We start from the raw sequence: 21,207 nt of genomic DNA, 5'->3' as shown, positions 1-21,207 counted from the left end.
AAAGTGATTTATCTTTTTATAAATGACAAAAGGCACATCTGCCTCATTTTTGCTGTGGTATCATGATACTACTCAGAACCGTGATACTTTCACTGGTATCGTACCGTGGGTCCCAATTTTGGTACCGTGACAACACTAGATGTCACAACCATTCCATTCAGAGTTGAGCAGTGAAGCGGCTCTGGTGCCGCTTAAAAAAGTGTTCCCCCACTTCTAATTTTACAAATTAAGCACTGGTTATAGTACAGTGGGATCCCCCAACCATCACTTATATTTATAGCTTTTTCGGTCTTAAATTCCATTCAAGGTGGCATTAAAAAGGTCTTAAAAAGTCTTAAATTTAACTTACTGAAACCTGCAGATACCTTGCTCTCTCCAGCACCAGCAGCAGACATTTCAGCATTCTACCCCACATTTCCTCCACTTTCTACAATTGCGGCACTTTATAAGGGCTCATGTCCCACTCCATGTGCAGTACCCTCATCATGCTGCTTTAGACAGTCTCTTGGCTATTAAACCATATATTGAGGGTGCTGTGTCTTATTTTTTACAACATTCTACAAAAGTAAAAATGCCCATCATCAAAACCATTTCATGAAAACTGGCAGGAAGCATTGAGTACTAAGATTACAGATGGAGTGTGGGAAACCTGTCTTGAAAATATTCACAGTAGTTCAATAAATGCTGGGCCTGCCTTGATACAACTCAAAGTTCATAGATTGCTTCACCCCTCTGTGTGAAACATCTGAATCAGACCAAGGAACTCTGTCACCTATTCCTGCAATAGGTTTCAACATTTTTGGGGTCATTTATCTGGCTGGTTTACTAAAGCTTTTTCGAAGGAGTCTCCTTCTGCCACTTTCACCACACTGTTTTGGGTGGTTGAGGATAGTTGTGAAGCTTAGGTCATCTCGCTGTCCACACTGCTAGTAAGAAAATTGCTGCTTCAATTTTAGAAATCTGAGAAGCTCCCAACATTTGGTAATGTCAACTAGAGAGGGACTCTAAGAAAATCTGGCAGCCGGTCTTTAGTTTGATTGAAGAATTAAAGTGAGTCTAAAGTCTTATGACCCCTCAGACACTAGTGGCTCCGTTAGTCTGTTTATAACCAAACATAATATTATGTTAATCACGTCATCATGTGGCTTATTTCTAGTGCAGTTTAAGATGGATTCATCATCGTCAGCACAGGTTGCTGATTTAGGTTTCTTTTTAATTTGCCGGAACATGTCATAATGACGAATGCCGGTTCAGCTGGTTTGCAAAAAATCCAACAGGCGTAAGCTCAAAGCCGGAAATTGACCCAACTCTACTTAATAAATCCCTTAAATGAATAATTATCATAAAATAGTTAGCAATCTGTTCTCTGTTGATTGTCTTATTGATTAATCAACACTTGTTTGAGCCCTACATTTCATCACAACATCATGACCATGTGGGCGTTCTGTTGGGGAACTGGAGACCATACAGTAACACACTCCCTCTGTTCAACACTTATTTGAATTTTTTTGTCAAATTGAATCCATACTCTTACATGCTTATTTTGTCATATTTTGATATTGGTTTGAACCCTTTCCCAAGAGAAGGTATCGGATCATCTGAACAGCCAGAGTAAGGGTTAATGAAACACATGATAAGTCTGTCCTGCTGAGCTATGCTACTTGCCAACAGTCTGATGGAGAAATGATCCCAGGCAGTGATAGGCCTCTGCTGAGGGAGGCGGATGCAATTTTAAACACCCACACTGGCGTCTTTATGCAAAGTGGAGCTGAGGGCCTGTCAAAGGGAATCACAAGGTGCTTGATGGCTGGAAACAGTTAAAAGGTTTTTTGCATAAGCGCTGCGTGGCTAATTAGCTCCACGCATATGTCGGCTCCCGCTGCGGGGCTGCCCGAACACCTAGAGCCACCTCTGGTCCTCCCTCCCCCCCCCCCTCTTCACCAATCCCCAGGACGTTCACACAGGCTGTCAAACCCCCGCTAACATCCTATCTGCGTCAGTGTCACTTACAGTCGAGCACGGCGGAGGAGATGCGCCTCGGCTCTTGGTATGGTTTGTGAAGGGCGTACACATAAAATATCCATGCCTGAGTCTTTGATTGAAGCCGCGCAGCAAGGATGGCCCAAGGTTGCTGCATTTCAAGTCAACAAAGAGGAGCTGATCAGAGGGGCTGAGCTGACGGACGAGGAGGTGAATGGCGTGAGCTGGTTGTTCAGTGGGGAGATATCTCAGCAATCCCTGCAGTGTTTTCATGACTCAGAGTCTCATCACTTACACATTACTCAGCTCTAACCTCTGCCTGCCACCTTCCTCCCTCTGCTCCCCCTCAGGGCCTCTGCTACTCCAGCTATGAAATGAGATGACATGGTTTTTCCTGTGTGGACGGGCTGTCCCTGCTTCAGCCTGGAAGGGACGATGGTGTTGTTTACCCCGGTATGTGTATGTGTGTGCATAATTTGCTGATCAAATCTGGTCTTCTTATTACTCTTTTATCTGCGTGAACAAAAGAAAAGCACCCAGCACGTTTGTCTATCTTCTGTTGGATCTTGGAAAAGAGACGGTTGCTGTTCTGCAGGACGATCAGGTGTTACTGTGCTGACTGAAACAGACACAGATATTCAGAGATAAGAGAGGATTTGGTTTATCGGCTTGACTTCTGCAGCTAGCCGTCCTCAGATCAATTTTAAAAGAATAGTTTAAGCTTTTTGAAAATGAGTTTATTCACTTTCTTTCAAGAACTATTTTCTTTTTAACGAACTTCACCCACCAACCAACTCACAGCGCACAAAAGCGTTGTGAGTCGTCTGATCCTTTTCCCTCAGCTGGTTCTAAGTGATATTAAGAGACGTAGAGGTTAATCATGTCCCAGCCATCTGATCTGCAACACTTTAGTTTCTGGTAGCGTAATGCTGCTGCCATTGTGATCCACCTTAATCCAGTGGCAGGACAGTGTTGAGTCAAGTAGAGGTGAGCCAGGATGCTAAGACAGCTGGAAGAAGACATGTCTGTTCTATGGCCTGTGAGATCACTCCCTTAGCCTGGCAGCTTCCCAAGCTAGCCATGAGGCAGTTTTGCTGGGAGGCAGGTCAGGGGCACCAGTGTTTGGTGAATCAGTATGAAATCAAGGTAGACCAAAAAGTGGCCTTTGATGGTTGAGGGAAAAGGTGGTAGATGTAGATGTATATGGCAGATGAACCTCGGCATAAAATTGACCACCTTTACATGCATACTAATGTTTTACTGTTATTCAGAATATGACATTATTCCAAATTTGATATGGGCATGTGAACGGCATATTCCCTTTGCATATTCCAAATTAGGCCTTTTTACGAATGTTGCATTTTCCAGTTATGGCGTGGGATAGACCGGTGTTACTTGTGTTTTAGGAGCATTCTTTCTTTCATTCATCTCAGTTGGATTTTACTGCAGCCTGCAGCACACAGCCTCAGCTCTGTGCATTGTACACAAACCAACTTGCCAAAAGCTTGCAAGGCTGGAGTAGAGATGCATGCCAAAGAGAAAAGCCCACATTCATTTCTGGTCAGAAGGAGACACACATACTTTTGAACATTGCGAAAGGGAGTGCCTTGGTAACTGAGTGGTTACAGCGCATGCCACATTACCACAATGCCCTAGGTTCGATCCATCCTTGGTACCTTTTTTGCATAACATACCCCTCTCTTTTCTCCCATTTCCACTCAATCAATTAAAGGTGAAACTCTAAAAAAAAGTCTAAAAAAAGAACATTATCAAGGCCTTGGATATGTGCAGATATTGCAACATCAACCTTTTCAAGAAGGTGGTTGAAGGAATAATAAAGGTAGGCTTTGTTCAAACAGTCAAACAAGTTGCCACCCTTTTATGTTAATTGGCATAGCTGCATGTAAATGGAATTATTAGTGGAATACTCATTTCCATTAGCCCTGTAAACGGATTAGTAGGAATAGTCTTTTTTGCAATGTTGGCAAAATAACTGGAATATTTTTTGCTTGTAGTTGTAGTAGTAGTCGTCACATAATTACTATGTGAGTAACCTTCGTTAATGCTGTTCTGGCGTTCTAAAGTCTGTGGCTGTGTGACTGTTGTGACAATCATGATCTTTTCTCATGCACTGTTTGCATGTATACCTAGGAAAAGTATCGCACCAGCATTTGTATACCACCCACATAATTATGAAGCCTGCAATCATATACAAAAGGGCTGATGGGAGTAAATATGGAAGTAGTAAAAAGACTGAAAGTCTGCGTAAGGAGGCAGGTTGGGTTTGTGGATGGGTGAAAAAAACACACGGCTTTCCCACACTACACTGGTGTTCGTGTCCTGTGTAAAGCCAAGTGAACTTTGATTTATTTTAAGGCACGTTGTCACATCTATATAATTTTACTTTCCTAAATTTAACCTACGAAACTTGACGTTAAATATGTTATGTGATGACACCTAACCATGACTCTTCCAAAACCCAACCAATGTAACTTTACTTTCCTAACCCTAACCTACATAACATTATGCTAAGTATGTAACTTTGCGTTCCGTATGTAACTTTACATCACGAATGTTACGTGACAACACCTAAACATGATTATGTAACTTTATGTTCCTTAACCTGACCTACATAACATTACTTTAAGTACATAACTCTATGTTAAGTATGTTACATGACGACGCCTAACCATGATCCTTTTCTTAAAGCTAACCTACTTAACTTTACTTTGCTAAACCTAACCTACGTTACTTTACATATCTAACCCTAACCTGCATAACATTATGCTAAATACGTAACTTTGCATCACACATGTAACTTCGCATTACGTATGTTGTTGATGTGACAGTGCCTAAACATGAATTTTTTCCCCCAGACCTAACCAATGTTACTTTATTGTTCTAAAACTAACCTACGTAACTTTAATTTTTAAACCTAGCCTGAGTAACTTCACTTTCCTAAACTACATAACATACGTTGCATTAGGTATGCGACGTGACATTGCTTAACCATGATTCTTTTCCTAAACCAAGTCTATGTAACTTTACTTTCCTAAACTTAACCTACGTAACATCACGTTAAGAACGCAGCTTGACATTAAGTACAGTACATGATGACGCCCAGCCATGATTCTTTTCCTAAACCTAACTGGTAGGGGCACTAGGTCGTTGGCTGCTAATTCATTAGATATCATACGAACTGTTGTATGAGGATACATTGGAACACGACTGGACAGTGGTTATTGATGACAGTCAATGAGGGAAAAAGTTCAGTTCTGCTTCATTGACTTGAGTTGGTCATCAATAAATAATTTGGAAAAAGATACATTGTTGAAAATGTAATATTTTCTATTTCACAACTCAGATGTTACAGAGACACAAATAGGAGATTTTGTTGAAGAGCCTCTTTAAAAAAAAAGAGCCGCAAAAAAAAGTCAAGCATCCATTGGATCATTTTGCTGTCAGTAGAAGAGACAGTTATCTGCGTGGGTGGTAAAATGTCCAGTTTGAGTGCTTACGGTACTTCACAGGGTCTATCAAAACAGCACACAGTGTCTAGACCACAGTGTGGAAGTTTAAGTGTGCTTACTCCCCCTGAACTGAGTGAATCCGACTTCCTCTGAATATCTGGATATAGATGTTTTCAGCTGACAAGCGAGTATTTGGAGGGATGCCCATTCTTGCTGCTTCTTCTACCTGTACATGGTGAGGAGAGGCAGCTGTGCACAGAGTAGGGAACAGCACGTCAGGGTAATAGAAGAAAATCACATGAACTGAAGCTACAGAGCCAAGCTGCTGCAGGGAATGCTGGGAATTGAGCGCAGACGCGACAGGCAGCGCTCAGAGGCCCAGCAACACTGCCTGGTCTGTCTGTCAGTCTGCCTGTAGGGCCAAAACCAGGCACCGACAGCTCGCTGCTCCACCCAGGGCTGCAGGAAACGGAGGAGAACATGGAGCTGGTTGGTTGTGAGGACACCAGTGTCTCCTCTGGAGGGTGGGGGGATGTTGGCTCAGCAGCTGTTGGAGGAACACAGCTGCTCCGGAGACCTCTCCACCGGCAGGTGTTTGTACCTGATGTGATTCAGGATTCTCCCAGAGGTGGAAAGAGGAGAGAGCCCCTCCCATTAAAAATACACACACAAACACACACGTACACACACACGTCCTCTCCAGCACCTCCTTTTCCTCCATAACACATGCCCTCCGCTAACAAATCCCATTAGTGCACTTTACTCTAAAGCTAAAAACAGGCCTTCTTACTTAATCCTGTTAGTTGTCACCATGTACAGTGATACAGGGAAAGATGTGACATGAAGCGCACAATTACAGCCTCAAAATAGACGGTCACAAGCCTGCTGGAAATAGCTGGGAAATGATGAAATGTGACACTTGTTAGTTAGGCTTGAGCGGGGTTAAGAGTTTACTTTTAAAGCCAAGTTCAGACATTTTCAAGAGCTGCAGCTCTCATTAATGTAGAATTCCTGTCTGTATTGACTGTAAAACACTCGCTTTTTGGTAGATGCAGAACAGAAAGATGAAATCATTTAGAATCACAGCAATCATTTTGCCTTGTCTAGGGTTGCATTGTTTTATCAAGATACAGTAATATGGTATGTTTAAACAAATTAAAATTTCCACAAGACTTATTTCAAATACATCCTATCATATATCATCTTAATAACTGCCTTGTTGCCTAAAACAGCACTGTTTTGGACTATGTAACCAACTCCCAGTAAGTGTTAATTTTTCAGGTATGTTACTGACAAATAATTTCACACTCTTGTCAGTATTAATCCATTCAATACTTACCTTTCGCCATCTAGTTTACCCAATCTATGGACATCTGTCGGTCCAACCATTGAATATGGATGATAGACTAACAGATGGATGGATAGATACCTATCCTTCCCCTGATGTAGATGGAGAGATAGATATCTCCATACATCTATCCATCAATCTATCACGGCTGAAAAGGGAAAAATAGGTCTATATAATATCCACACATATGATGTATCCGTCTATGTGTTGATCTTTCCATTCATGAAGCATTGGAGGTTAGATGAGAGATGTACAGATGTTTGGATATCTATTATAGATAGATCCATGAACAGTTTCAACCTACAGTATGTAGACGGAATTGTATCAAATCTCAAACAGATTTGATAACATTTAGCCTAAACTAAAATGTGTTCGGTTGGGTCCCACTCTCCCCTCCTCAGTTTTGATGAGAATTATTGTTTTTCAGCATGATTTTAAAATGACACATTTATGTATTTAAGTCTTTTACAATTCAGTGTTAAACAGAAGCCATTAGGTGATGCTTTGATAGAGTTGGTGCATTGTAAATTGGCTGATTGGATGTGGTATATGTATATGAAATATATTGAGTCCAAAATCAGATGCGTACACCATTTGGGGTTAAGAGTTTGTCCAGTAAAACTGTGAAAACTGAAAAGCAGTTGTGTGATTTATGAACTATTTGCTATGTAAAGGCAGTGGTGTAAAGGTGTCCTGAGCCGAGAATGAAGACACACTAACTGTTGGCAGACATTTGCATTCAGGGCTTTCTGCCAGAAAGCCTTTTCTTGGTAATGTTTGGGAATAAGCTCCAAAATAATCATATAAAAATCAAAAGAGATGTTAGTGTTCATGAGTCCCTCTGTGTGTATCCCACTCAGGCCAGGCACCAGGATGAGGTGAATATATATATATATATATATATATAAACATATATTTTAGAATAAAATTCACTGATTTCTGACATGCAATAGTCTCAGAGAGGCTAAATAACAACAGCACAGGGCTACTTTTTTTTTTTTTTTAAAGAATACTTTCATTGATCAGAACGTAACATTAGAACTTGGAGCAGAGCACTGAATATTTTTTTTTATCACTGAATAATTCTTTGTCAAAATCAGTAGGGGGAAGCAGGTAGAAACAGCTGTCTGCAGCTTTCAGCTTTCTCCCTATCTCTCGCCTGCAGTCCCTTCACTTCCCTGTTGTTTCCTTTCTGTCTGTTGATTGCTACAATGGGGGGAAATGGAATTAGGGACAAAAGTTCTATTTACAGCCATGAAAAGCAAGCAGACAAAGAAACGAAGTAAGTGACACGATCTGTCTGTCTGTATCTTGGCCTATAATTTTGTTGTTTTTGCTATTTTTCAGTGGATACATAAAGCTCAAACAAGGGGGGGCCAAAAAATACAACTAAGGGGGCTAAGCCACCCACCGGGCCAGATCCAACTGTGTAACTAATCACCACCACTTGGCACTGAGCTATTAAGGTGCTCACAGACTCGGGCATACTATAAGTGGAGCGGACTCCGCGAGGAATGATCCGAAGTCATTCGGGCTTCCATAGTCGAGCACACTTCCGCGTTGTAGTTTCCTGTAAAAATGTCCGTGAAAAATCCCCGCGATGTGAAAAATACATGCCGAGCAGTCTTTTGTGTGACACTGGTGCGCGGCGCGGAGTCTGCGCGGTTGTAAAATCGGAGCTTTGCGCGCACAGGGCTTGCAGACGTCCGCTTTTAGTCCGGGCGGACCTCCACGGAGTCCGCTCCGCGTACGTTCTGCCCAGATATGTTTTGGCCTTTATGGTGCTTACCACTGATATCAGGACAGTGTTGTTGCAGAGGCGTAGCACCCAGCGTCCAGTTCCTTCCATGTTAACATATTTAGCTCTGTCAGCACTGTTGTAGTCGTTAGCACTGTTCGCACTGTTAGCACAGTTAGCTGCTAACTAGTAAAAAATACTAATTAGTGTAGGTCACGTTGACGGAAGTCTAAACTGTGGATCAGTTTTCTTTGCTTTGACACGAAATATGTTCAGAGACAACATCTATCAACATTCATAAACAACTCTCTAACTCAAATTCTACCTTCACTAAATCTCTATGTTTTGACCAAGCAACAACTTCTGGGGCTGAAAAATGAAGCCAATGCAGAAGTGCCAAAAACTGCAGTTCCTTGAATGGCCACTTGAGGCTGGCTCCAAAACAGGGACAGTCCCCATAGACCCTTGTTAAAATGCCCAACTTTACAGCAGAAATAAACATGTTAACAGCCTGGTACAAAAATAGTTTTTGGTCTCTATAGCTAATTCAACATTCATGACAACCCCCTATACAGTCACCCGTTTAAATTTTATTATGGCCAAAAGTTATAATATTTAAGGGCGGGGTCAGGCTGTCTGTGAGGTCTCACCACAGTCTGTGAGCCAGATCCACCACCCCACTCCTCCACAGCTTCAGCCTCTCTTCTAAATATGGTCACCTCTGCTTCCAAAAAACCAAGATGGCGATGGTGATGCTATCTAAGCAGCTAACTAATGTTAGCTCCAGTATGTAGTCAACGATCAAGTTTTATACGTCCAAAGAACCTCTATGAAAATGAACTGCTTGGCAACCAGGCCAGGCTTTTTTGTTTTTTTGTTTGCCTATTTCTCAAAAACAAACAATCTTGCAATACCGTATCCACCCATGGTGACTACAGCACCATGCACCATTGTATGTTACACTTTGTGCCGACACATTACATTAATGTAGTGTTTCATTACCTCAACGAAAAAAGTGTCCAAACATAATCCAGGCAGCAATTAGGGTTGCCACTTGAACATATTTAAGAAAACAGTTTAGTGACATAGTACAAACATGATTTCTAGGAGACAGGGTTGCTATGAGTACTTCATTGGACAGGTGAGGAGAGGGGACATTTTGTAAGTATATGGCACAATGTAGCGTTTCACTGTCCCTCTTGGACATAACAAATGCTAGATGTCTGGACATATCTGCAAAAGATTCCTCTCAGTGTAATTACAACACATGATGATGCTGTTTCAAGTGTGTTTTTGCTCACTACTCAACCCTGGCCTATTTTGGGAATGTTTTATTCCCTCTTGGCTTGTCCTCAAAAGCAGAGAGTAAAGAGGAGAGAAGATCATGGTGACGGTTTAATGTTTGAAGTGATATGTACTCAGCTGTATGTTCTCACTCCTCTTCAAAGGGTATATCTTGTCATTCATCTGAACCTCTCAAAGGATCGTCTTTGTGTTTGTCTTTGTGAGGAGGGTGCCTGCGTGTGTGTGTGTGTGTGTGTGTGTGTTTGTGTGTAGGAGTTGAGCGTTAAAATGGGAGTTGGTTCACACTACACGCAGGGCTGTGAGATAAAAAGTTAAAACCTTGTGGGAGCATCTCCTCCGGTTTTTCTCCCAGCTCAAAGTTTATGATTGTTGTCTTATTTGTTGTTTGAAGGTCACACGGCAGTCTTTGAGTAAAGCCAGATATTGCTTTCTGAGTCCTTAGCATTCACTCCTTATGTTGTCTTCCTCCGCTGTCATGTCAGAGCTCCGTGGGACACATTCTCAGGCTCGTTGTTAGATTTAGTAATTAACCACTTTGGGGATGAAAACGGGGTTCACTCTGGGATTACATGAGAGGTCAACTGCTTTCAAAGTAACAGAGCCTGCAAACTCAGAGAGCTAATCAGGTTTGGGATTTCTAATAAGTGTCTGTTTACTGAGAGGCTGCAGCTCCGAATGTTGTGACGGTGCTCATTATGCTTGAGAGTTGGAATCTACACCAAGGACATTGAGACGCGGTTTAATACATTTAAAAGTGCAGCATAGTACTTTGAAGAGGAGTTGTCCAACTTGTTTGATTGCCAGTGGTGGCAGAAGTACTTAGATCTTTTACTTTAATAAAAGTAGCAACACCACAGTGTAGTGTAAAAGTCCTGAATTCAAAACTTAATTCAAGTAAAAGTACAGTACAGTTTGAGCATCTAAATACACTTTAAGGGATAGTTCAGATTTTTTGAAGTAGGGTTGTATGAGGTAATTACCCAAAGTCAGTGTATTACATACAGTCGATGGCAGTTGGCAACCCTCCCAGTTTGGAGAAGCAGAAAAGAGTGTCAGCACAGAAGTTAAGCAATGCACTGCTGTGGAGGGGAGCCGCAGCAAAAATCATTTTAGCCACCTAAAAAAGTCCCACCTAAAAAAAGTATAACAGTTAAAGTGTCGGTATATTGAGAATATTTTCATTGCTTTACCTTGAGGCAGACAGCCTGTTCCAATTCCCATCTATGCTCTTGTAAAAGCCACAAGACTCCTTTGACAAAAACAGTAATTTTAGCTTGCAGAAGACAGGAGCTGCTGGTGTACAGCTGCCACGATCAGTTAGATACTTGAAGTTATTGTGTGACATTGGTGAACTAGAACTAACATTTTTAAAACTGAAGTCTCACAGTAACACAAACAAACTAACTGACCAAGGCAGCGGTAGACTAACAGTCCAGTGACTGTTTTTCTTAATGAAGTTTGCTTTGAAAAGAGCAATATAATGACTTCAGTTCCCCGCTGGAAATTGCTGTCTGACGGTAAGGTAAAGCAATGAAAAATATTCTAAATATAGCATACACTTATACTGATAGTGATTTTTTTTTTTTTTAAGGTGGGACTTCTTACGGTGGCTAAAATACGTTTTGCTGCTGCCCCTGCCCACAGCAGTAAATTGCTTAGCTTTCATGGCAGTACTCTTGTCTGCTTCTCCAAACTGGAGGCGTGCCAACTGACATCTACATCTTATACAACCCTACTCTGGCTCATTTCAGGATAATATATGTTATGTATATTACTGGATTATAACTACTGATACATGTGTTCATGTTCAACCTTAATGTTGAAGCTGGTAAATTTTAAACTAATTTTACATCTGGGTTGCCTAAAGGAGGTCTATACAATATTCAGAGCATATCTATGATTTAAAGGTTGTCTACACATGGCTTTCAACATGGAAGTGGCTGTGCGAGCAGCTAGAAGCTAACCATAATAAAAGCTCATATAGTGCTAACAACAGCTACAGTACTGACGGTGCTAACGGTGTTAACCTGGAGGGAACCAGACGGTGTCTTGATATCATCAGTAAGCATTATATGAGTACAATGCAGAGCAGTGGCAATTAGTTAGCTAGTGGGATACACAAAAGGGATGAGTGGCCAGCTTGCTAGCACAACATAGAACAGTAAGCTTGGATTATGACACAGACTGAGGTAGCGTAAATTAATTCTCTGGTCCAGACACCTTTACTACACTATATCTATACATAACAAATATTTGTTTGCTGTTATATTAATGCTCTGAATATTGTATTCAGAACCTTTAATAACCTAAATCTGCAAAAATAATTAGTTAATAAAGTTATCAAATAAATGCAGTGGAGTAAAATGTTAAAAAAAAAAATTCCTCTGAAATGTTGTGGAGTAGAAGTATAAAATAGCGGGAAATGGAAATTCCCCTAGTAAAGTTAATGAAGGTGTTCAGTGCAGGTAGATTATGTCCTTTGAAGTATATGGGCAGCCATATAGGTAAAAATTGCCCACAGACACATGTATCTATTTATACACGTGCCCGTGTGCATTTCTTACCTCGATGCTGTAAACTGCACAGTGGCAGAGGATGAGAGGATGCCAGAGTAGAGTTGGAGACAAAGGGATCTGCAGCGACGGCTGATAAATAATGTAGGCGTAATATCACAAAATGGACGGCTGGTTTAGAGGAGTGGAGTGGAGGTCAGCGGAGGGCGGAGCTCGAAGCTGAACAGCAGAATCGTTCCCTTGTGCATAAGCAAAGATCAATAACAATAATAAAGCACATAGTGGTGAATTATTCATCAACGCTCTCCCCTTCTCCCTGTCTTCCCTTCTCTCTTCTCCCTCCACAGTGTCCCCGGCTGACTCTCTTCTGTCTCCATCAAACTTTGGAGAATTTATTTTCACTAACAAAGAGCCAAAAGCACATTATTAACTTAGTTTTTTTCTTACATGTAAATGCCTGTGATGAGCGGATAGCTTCATCTTTGATCGCAGACAGTCTTTGGAGTGTGCACCAGTTCTGTCAGAGGATAACATTTGTAAAGGCTGTGTGAAGTACACTGTGGTGACTGCCATTTATAGTTGATCAGTCAGCTGAATGCACTGCCCCCAAAATACTGGGAAATTTATAGTTAAAGGAAACTTATTGTGCTTCTAATTCATCATTTAAGCCATTATTTCTGTTGGTCATGACAACATAGCAGACACCATGTCTGTTGTAGCGATTTGGGAAAAGCAAAATGTGTGTGTATGATGCTTGCTGCCTGAGGGGAGGGGTTTAAGGGGTCTCTCATGATGTCAGAGGCCTGTCTGTGGAGACGGCCCGAATGGATGTCTCTCAGGTTTGAGAGTGAGGAGCTGATGATCCACTGAACAGTTAGAACTATTCGTTGCAGGTCCGTCCTGTCTGCAGCAGTGCAACAAGAGTACCAGACTGTACAGCAGTGCGTCAGGATACTCTCGATGGATAAGCAGCAGAAGTTGATCAGCCGTTTTGGAGGAGGTCTGTTGCTACTCAGGGTCGTCAGAGAAAACAAGTGCTGCTGGGCGATTCACAGTCCAATGTGGTTTGTTTTTTTGTTTGTCCTGAAGTCATGGATGATTTCTTTAGTGTGTGTGTTTAGATTCAGGTTGTTTTCCCTGCACCATGAAGGCAGTGTCTGGACTCTCTTTCTATAGGCTACTTAGTCATTACTATTGGACCCACAGTGGTCACATTGTCTACAAATTTAATTAGCTACTGTAGCCAAGCCCCCAGGAGTAGTGCCAGGCTCTGAAGCCAATTTGACATAATGGCCAAACCACAACTTGCAGGTCCATTATGTGATGCCATGGGACCCAAAAGACTTTTTATCCCCTATCAGCCTAACATTGTCTAAGAGATGCCTGTAAATCAGTGGGTACATGTTTTTTTGAGTGTCACAACCCCCACAGAATGGTTTCACTATTGGGATTTGATCCATTCAATCTGATAACATTTCAGCAGTCTAGAAAGACTACATAGTTTAATTATTTTATCCCCATGCAAGTTAGTAGAGGGCTAAACCAGAAGTTAGCCCCTCAGCCAGCGGAAGTCTCTAGTGCCCTTGCTTTATGAGCCAAACAAGGGGGTAGATCCGGGTAATTTTATACCCGGGGAGTCAAATGTTTTTGGCTTCATACTCTACTGAGCAACTTTCATATGAATGAGCAGGGCCCCGCCTCCAACGTTATATCCAGTTCACTTAATACATCCATGACTGTAGCTCACTGTAGCTACCTGGATGACCTTACGACCTGCTGTATTCATGCACGCATCCATCCATTTGTCCATCCATCCGTCCATTTTCAGCTGCTTATCCTGGGCTGGGTTGCGGGGGCAGCAGGGCAAGCAAAGCACCCCAGACATCTCTCTCCCCAGCAACGCTTTCCAGCTCCTCCTGGGGGACCCCAAGGTGTTCCCAGGCCAGATGAGATGTAATCCCTCCAGCATCTGCCCCAGGACCTCCTACGAGTAGGACGTACCTGGAACACCTCTAATGGGAGGCCCCCAGGAAGATCCTAATCAGATGCCCGAACCACCTCAACTGACCCCTTTTGACGCCAAGAAGCAGCAGCTCTACTCCGAGATCCCTCCGGATGTCTGTGCTTCTCACCCTATCTCTAAGGCAGAGTCCACCCACCCCTTGGAGGAAACTCATTTCGGCCGCTTGTATCAGCAATCTCATTCTTTCGGTCAATACCCAGAGCTCATGACCAGAGGTGAGGGTTGGGACATAGATTGACCAGTAAAATGAAAGCTAGTAAATTTACTAATCAACTGGTCACGCACACAAGTCTGTTTTTCTTTTGCTGCATTTTGCTGCAGCTTGTGTGTTTTATGAAAATCCAAGCAAATTGTGGGTCATTTGTCATTCTTTGATTTCTCCTTTACCCTCTCCCCATTAGTGTTATACTATTATTTATTATGTAAGAATATTTTTTCTCACGCATTGTATAAGCAGCATTTTGCTGTTGTAGCTGGCTGATGTGGACCTTACTACTTTAACTAGTCTAATGCATCTATTTAGATAAGCTGGTCGTATATTTTGTGTGAAAAGTCGTAATTTGTAAACTAAATAAGGTGATAAGTACAATATTTCCCTTCGAAATGTCAAGAAAGTACCTACTTTACCTTTGTTGAAAGTATTGTAATGATGTTTTCAATAAGAAAAGAGTAATTAGTTACTGGATTTTTGCTTTAATAGTGGAAAAGATGAATACAGGAATAAAATTAGTCAATATTAGGAATGCTTTCATGCCTTGTACATGAAAATATTTCACACAGAAACTGTTCCTCAGTTCTCTAATGTTCCTGTCTGGACATTTCACACTCCTACTAAAAAACAATAGCCCTCTGATAGGATTGATCTGACGTGATGGATCTGGGTGCAATATGACACAAGTCCCCCCCAAAGGTTTTCCTGTCACACCACATAGCTGCTGCCATTACTGCTGCTGTCATCATGACTCAGTCCCCAGGCCCCGCAGTTTAAAGTTTACGTATACAGTATATGTGATACTGGAGACTGGTATTCTGAAGGGACTGCTGGTCCTCTTTGCTATTCCGACAGCAGTGTTTTTAGTAACACACTAAATTTACAGAAACGGAGGGAATCTCATGTTGTCTATTTTTACCAGCGCCCTCATGTATTCCTCTAAAAACTGAGAACTGAGCAGTGCAGATTATTGGCACAGCACAGTAAGTGTCTTAATAACGAAACAGGTTTTTGTGCAGTGTCACCGCAAATAGCCACTTTTTTTTATCAAGCTCATATATTCCACGTTCCAGTATTTGGAAACTAATTATAGTTGTTATCGGGCCTGTAAACAGCAACGCTTTTCAGTGTTTTAATTACACGCAAAAAGGCCAGTCAGCATTTCTCTAATCGCTCAGTGGTTTTTTTCCTAAGTGTTTCTGCTGCGCCCGTTCTCAGCCCATTAGCTGAGAGGGCCGTGAGCTCACGTTCGATTTAACGCTCGTGACACATTTCGGTCAAAAATGTGTGTGTGTGTGTGTGTGTGTGTGTGTTGAGGGGGGGGCACTTACCTGCTTCCCATTTCTTTCTAGTTTTGCTTGTAGTAAAGGTTGAGGATGGTGGATGGGTTATCTGAGACGTTTAGAGGTCAGGAGCTGAGATTGTTGAGATATTGTCAGGAGAGGCAAACCTGGCAAGCTTGGGAAAAAGGGCCCCCGATGACCACTGATATCAGCACATTTTGCAGTTACAGCTATGACCCCATCCTCCAAAACTCCCATAAGACCAGGGGCGTAACACCAAATTCTGGGCCCTATGCATAAGTAGTCTCAGTGGGCCCCTTCCCCCTCCTCTTTTGATCCATGCCCTCTCATACACCTTTTGCAATTTTTTTCATTTTACAAAGTCAGTTTGCTTTCTTTCTCTCTCTCTTTTTTGGAACTATGATTTCACCTTCTTGGGGACAGACATGATGGTGCTCCAGCAGCATAAGCGGTCATTCACTTGGCTTCAGCCAAACAAATCCCAGTGCTGGAGTGGACGAAACCGTTTTTGCACCTTTAAGGGGTGAAAGGGGCCTCAGAGAGCTTCCGCTAAATTTTTCATAAAAGTGAAGTCTTTCAACCAACTTAATCATTCATTCATTCATTTTGTGTGAGCCTATCCCAGCTGACAATGGGCGAGAGACAGGATACACCCTGGACAGGTCGCCAAACTATCACAGGGCTGACACATAGAGACAGACAACCATTCACGCTCACATTCACACCTACGGACAATTTAGAGTCACCAATTAACCTGCATGTCTTTGGACTGTGGGAGGAAGCTGGAGTACCCGGAGAAAACCCACGCTGACACAAGGAGAACATGCAAACTCCACACAGAGGGGCTTCTCCACCCTGGGGTTCGAGTCCCTCATCCTGGGTCCAAACTAGGAACCCTCTTGTTGTGAGGCGACAATGCTAGCCATTCCAATTTATTCAGCCAGTTTTAGTTATGGCATTAGTTACCTAAAACATTTTTTAAAAAATCAAACAAAACCAAACTTTTCATTGTAGGCATTTTGCGGGGCCTCCTTCGTGTGGGACCTTGGGTAATCAATCCCACTTTTACCCCCACTACAATGCCCTTGCCTAAGGCACTATGCAGCTGTTGTCGCTGCCCCAGAAAAAACATAAGCAGGGCCCCTTCTAGCTTCTGTATGACAGCTGGATGTTTAAAATACAGAGACTTGTGCGACTGCATTAGTGTTGTCGTTATACTACAATTTCCAACTTCGATGCAATACCTTTAAAAAAAATCAATAAGTACTATTTTCAATACCACGGGGGAAAATCAACATTAAGGGCGTACAATTTAAAATTGTATTAGGAGATAATAATATCAAGACTATACCATGACATGGGCTTTTTTTGTCTTGGTTAGTAGCAGAGAACAACAGAATGGCTGTAGTAAACTTTCACTGTGGTAACTCTAGTGTATCAACACTACAGAAAATCAGTATTTAAGCCGTTTTACATATTTAGAATCATAATGTATCGATTAATTGATATTTTTGACAACACTAGTGTACATGGTTTTATTTATTATTTAAAAATTGAGTATGACATTTGGTAAAGCAAAATTGACAAAATGTACTTTTTGACTGAAAGGGGGGCGAGGGGGCTCGATAGGCTTCTTAGCCCTTGGGCCCCCCAGAGTCTAGAATCGTCTCTGGAGAAATTGAAAAAAAAAGAAAATGACAGAGGAGGGTGAGCTCTGTTTTGATGTGTGTGGTAAACATTGCAGACTTTCTTTGCTTTAGAATTTACTTGCTAGTCAGTTTCTTCTTGGCACAAAAACTGTACAGCTGAACGCAGCTTATTGCACCTGTGAAACTGTAAACTAGGCTTCTCTTGCTCTCTTGCAAATCCCTCCGCACTCATGGCAGCTCCCTCTGCAATCTTTAAAACTGTATTTTTACCAGACAAATTTTCTCTGCACAGTTAGGAATTTTTCAAGTGCTATTTGATTTTTTATTTTATTTTTTATGATCAGACATCCTGTGCCCAAGTGCTGCATGGAAAATTTCTCCCAAGATTGTTACTGACAGCGCACTTCAATCTAAAGCATCTCCAGACAAATGTTGTTTCCCTCGCTGAGGATATCTGTGCTCGCTGCATCACACCAAGCATTTCTGAAAAATATTGTCACCATTTTGTCTTCTTTCTCCCAGCGATGCTGCTACCCTCTGGTTATTCGATCAAAACATCCCTCTGTCTTGACGCCCTACAAGGAGAGAACAGCAGAGTTTTTTAGGTCAGACTCTGCTTTATAGACAACATAAATAACTTCCACACGTTCCTTTCAGGAGTGATCTTACCTGGTAGTGGCAGAGGTGTCGTTTCAGAAGTGAGTGGCATTTTAGCAGCACAGTAGATTACAATGATACTGTCATTTTAGAATTTACATTCACGAGGGAAAGTGGGTTTTTATTTTCTCTAAAGTAGATGATTCAGACTGTATAGTGCAGTTAAATATGCACAGCCAGAGCCGCTGTTATTTCTCTTAGCACCTCAAACAAAAGGCTTTGGCCCAGTGCATAGGTTATGAAAATAACTGCTTCATAATTGATTATTCTGTGTGGCCCCCTCTTTTGCTCACGGCCTGGCACAGCTCCTTGACAGGGCAAACAATTAATTTCTCTGTTTGCTTATAAATAAGTCAAAGAATGTGCAGCTAGTGCTACTCTCTATTCATTAGCACAACAGAGTAGTGTCTGCTGAGAGCTGCTATGAATCTCTGTAGGTCAAAGACTCCTATGAAAAATGGAAGTGTTGTGGATTGTATCGGACGGAGTCGCCGTTTTTCAGAAGAGTTTGGCTGTTTAGTCTTCAAAACATGACCAAATACTCTTCCTCTTCCTCAACAGTGGCCACTGTGGCTTTAAGTGACAATGTCTTTTGTTAAATCCCTCCATCAAACAGCCATTGTACAGCTGTAGTGGAGCAATCATATTGATGCATGGCAGGTCTGACGAGCTTTTGGTTTCACCACATGCTGAAACAGTCTGCATGAGGCCTTATTAAAGGGGACCCATAATAATTGTACTTACTTCCTGTTATATGAATAGTGCTACAGTGTTGGATGTAATAAAACACGGCCAAAGTTTAACAAAATAAAATAAAATAGATAAACATATGTAAAAGTAATCCTTGTGAGTAAAAACCTCTGGCTTCAGACCATTCTTTATATGGTCATCTGGTCCAGGCATGCTACTGCAAGTGTTAAAATTACATCGCCTACACCGCTACATGTAGCTACATGCTAATGTCAGGGAAATTAGATTAAATCTTGGGTTGCCAGTGTTGTTGATCTATCCCCGATTTGGATCAGATTCCTGCTGGAACATGTTTGGTTGTAAAGAGCTATACTTTGATTGTTATTCCGTGGCTACAAGTACACTGCTACATGTAGCTACATGCTAACATCAGGGAAACCTGTAGTCTGGATTGGTGATGTTGTTACCTTCTCCCCAGATTAGGATCATATTCTTGCTGGAACATGTCCCATTGTAAAGATTTTGGTTTTGGTTTTATGCTGGTCTCTCAGGAGAGAAAGTACTGCTTTATTCTGTTGTAGTCATTCACACAGCTGCAATGATGGCTGCAGAGACATCGAGAGCACTGATGCAGACGACTGGAAATGCTAACCATCAGAGCAGACCAGGCCTTTTTGGGAGGAGGGGCTTAACAATAGGCACTAAAATGGAGCGTTTCAAACACAGGGTGAACACAGTTGATCCAGCACAGAAAGTATGAGAATAATAAAATGTTTTTTGAACATTAAAACATGTAAACATGTTCTCATATAAACCCAAAACACAAGAATCTGAAAGTTTTGGCAATTGTGCCTTTTAAATGCCTTTCTAAAACCAAAACTATATGAGCGGTGATCATGATGTCTGATGTCTTGTCTGCTCTGATGTCATCCACTAACATAAGCAGACCGGGCTAATTATTACCTTCAGACTATATTTGAGCTAACGACACTATTTTGGGGGTTATATATGGTGTGTATTGCATAATTACACAGCACTGAGTGATCCATTGTTCTGGTTTTCATACAAGATGTTTAAAATGTTGATTTTCTAGCCAACTCCTAAAGCTAATGTCAGTCAGTGACTTGGCAACAACTGATAAAATCAAGAAACCACTCTTTCAAATATAATTACAATTTTCCAGTGGTAAATCCACCACTGTTTTCACTGTAAATTGCATATGTACAGTGCTAGATTTAAAAACTTGACAGGAGTAGCATCAGTAACTGTGGGCGGCAGGACAGTGACATGTAATACTGGAGTTGTTGTAACATGTTTCTAACTTGTAAAAAGTGTTCACCAACATCCACGTTTTTTTAATGAATGCTTGGATGTATCCAACTTGATGTGTAATAGTACGACAATACTCACTATACATAGCATTAAGCTTACATAAGCCACCTGAAGCAACGGGTCATACCAGAGCAAAGAAGGCCCTAGCAGTGATGTATTGGGTACATTTTTATGCCTCTGCGCAGGCAACAGCAGTGGCCTGGCTTGTTCCTCCATCCGTCCATCACATTCTTGTGAACGCAATATCTCAAGAACACATAGAGGGAATTTCCTCAAATTTGGCACAAACGTCCACTGAGACACAAGGATGACCTGATTAAAATTTGGTGGTCAAAGGTAAAGGTTACTATGACCTTTTGTGTGTCTCATTCTTGTGAACACAATATCTCAGAAACCCCTTGGGGGACTCTACGTAAATTTGGCACAAACATCCACAAGATCACACAATGACGAAAGGTCAAAGGTCACTTTGCACTTACAAAAATGTTTTTGGCCGTAACTCAAGAATTTATACATTAATTATGACATTTTAGATCTAAAAGGTCAATGGACAACTTCACTGTGACCAGAGGCGTAAATATAGACAGTGCAGACAGTGGGGGGGGACCCATAGAGACAACATTGTGTTGGGCACAGAATGGGCCCTTGTGAATGATTACCACCTTAGAATATGCCCGTGTTCAAAGAACTCTCACTTAATTAGGCCCGTTTCCACCGCAGGAACTTCGGGGTAAATTTAGAGGGCCAGGGCCGTTGGTGCGTGTCTCCACCGCAGGAACCACCCCCGAAGGTCAGAGTTCTGGAACTTTTACAGGGGCTAAACAAGTCCCTGCCTCGGAGTAGGTACTCAGAACGGCCCCGAAAAACTCCTGGCTGGGGCTTGGGGGTTACTTGGTGCTGATTGGATATACTCAAGGCGGAATGTGACGTCAACAGAAAGCAACAAAATAGCCGGCATTTTTAAAACTCAGCAGACGAGGGTTAGCT

At 41.8% G+C, this 21,207-nt stretch overlaps 1 protein-coding gene across 2 annotated transcripts in view; it reads left to right on the top strand.

Annotated features, from left to right (window-relative positions):
* LOC126398409 (heparan sulfate glucosamine 3-O-sulfotransferase 5) overlaps nt 1–21,207 on the top strand; it is a 139,692-nt gene that overhangs the window by 106,494 nt on the left and 11,991 nt on the right. Inside the window, exons 1-2 of one of the 2 annotated variants that reach the window (XM_050057726.1) lie at nt 2,071–2,190; nt 2,331–2,433. The exons of the other annotated variant lie outside the window; for it this stretch is intronic. The gene's annotated coding sequence lies outside the window, so the exon portion shown is untranslated. Of the gene's footprint in view, nt 1–2,070; nt 2,191–2,330; nt 2,434–21,207 lie in introns of those variants that run through there. 2 annotated transcript variants of the gene reach the window in all.

Source organism: Epinephelus moara, chromosome 12, assembly GCF_006386435.1.
Source record: "Epinephelus moara isolate mb chromosome 12, YSFRI_EMoa_1.0, whole genome shotgun sequence".
Taxonomy (NCBI): domain Eukaryota; kingdom Metazoa; phylum Chordata; class Actinopteri; order Perciformes; family Serranidae; genus Epinephelus; species Epinephelus moara.
The sequence above is the reverse complement of the archived record's forward strand: the minus strand, read 5'-3'. Positions and strand labels throughout refer to the sequence as shown.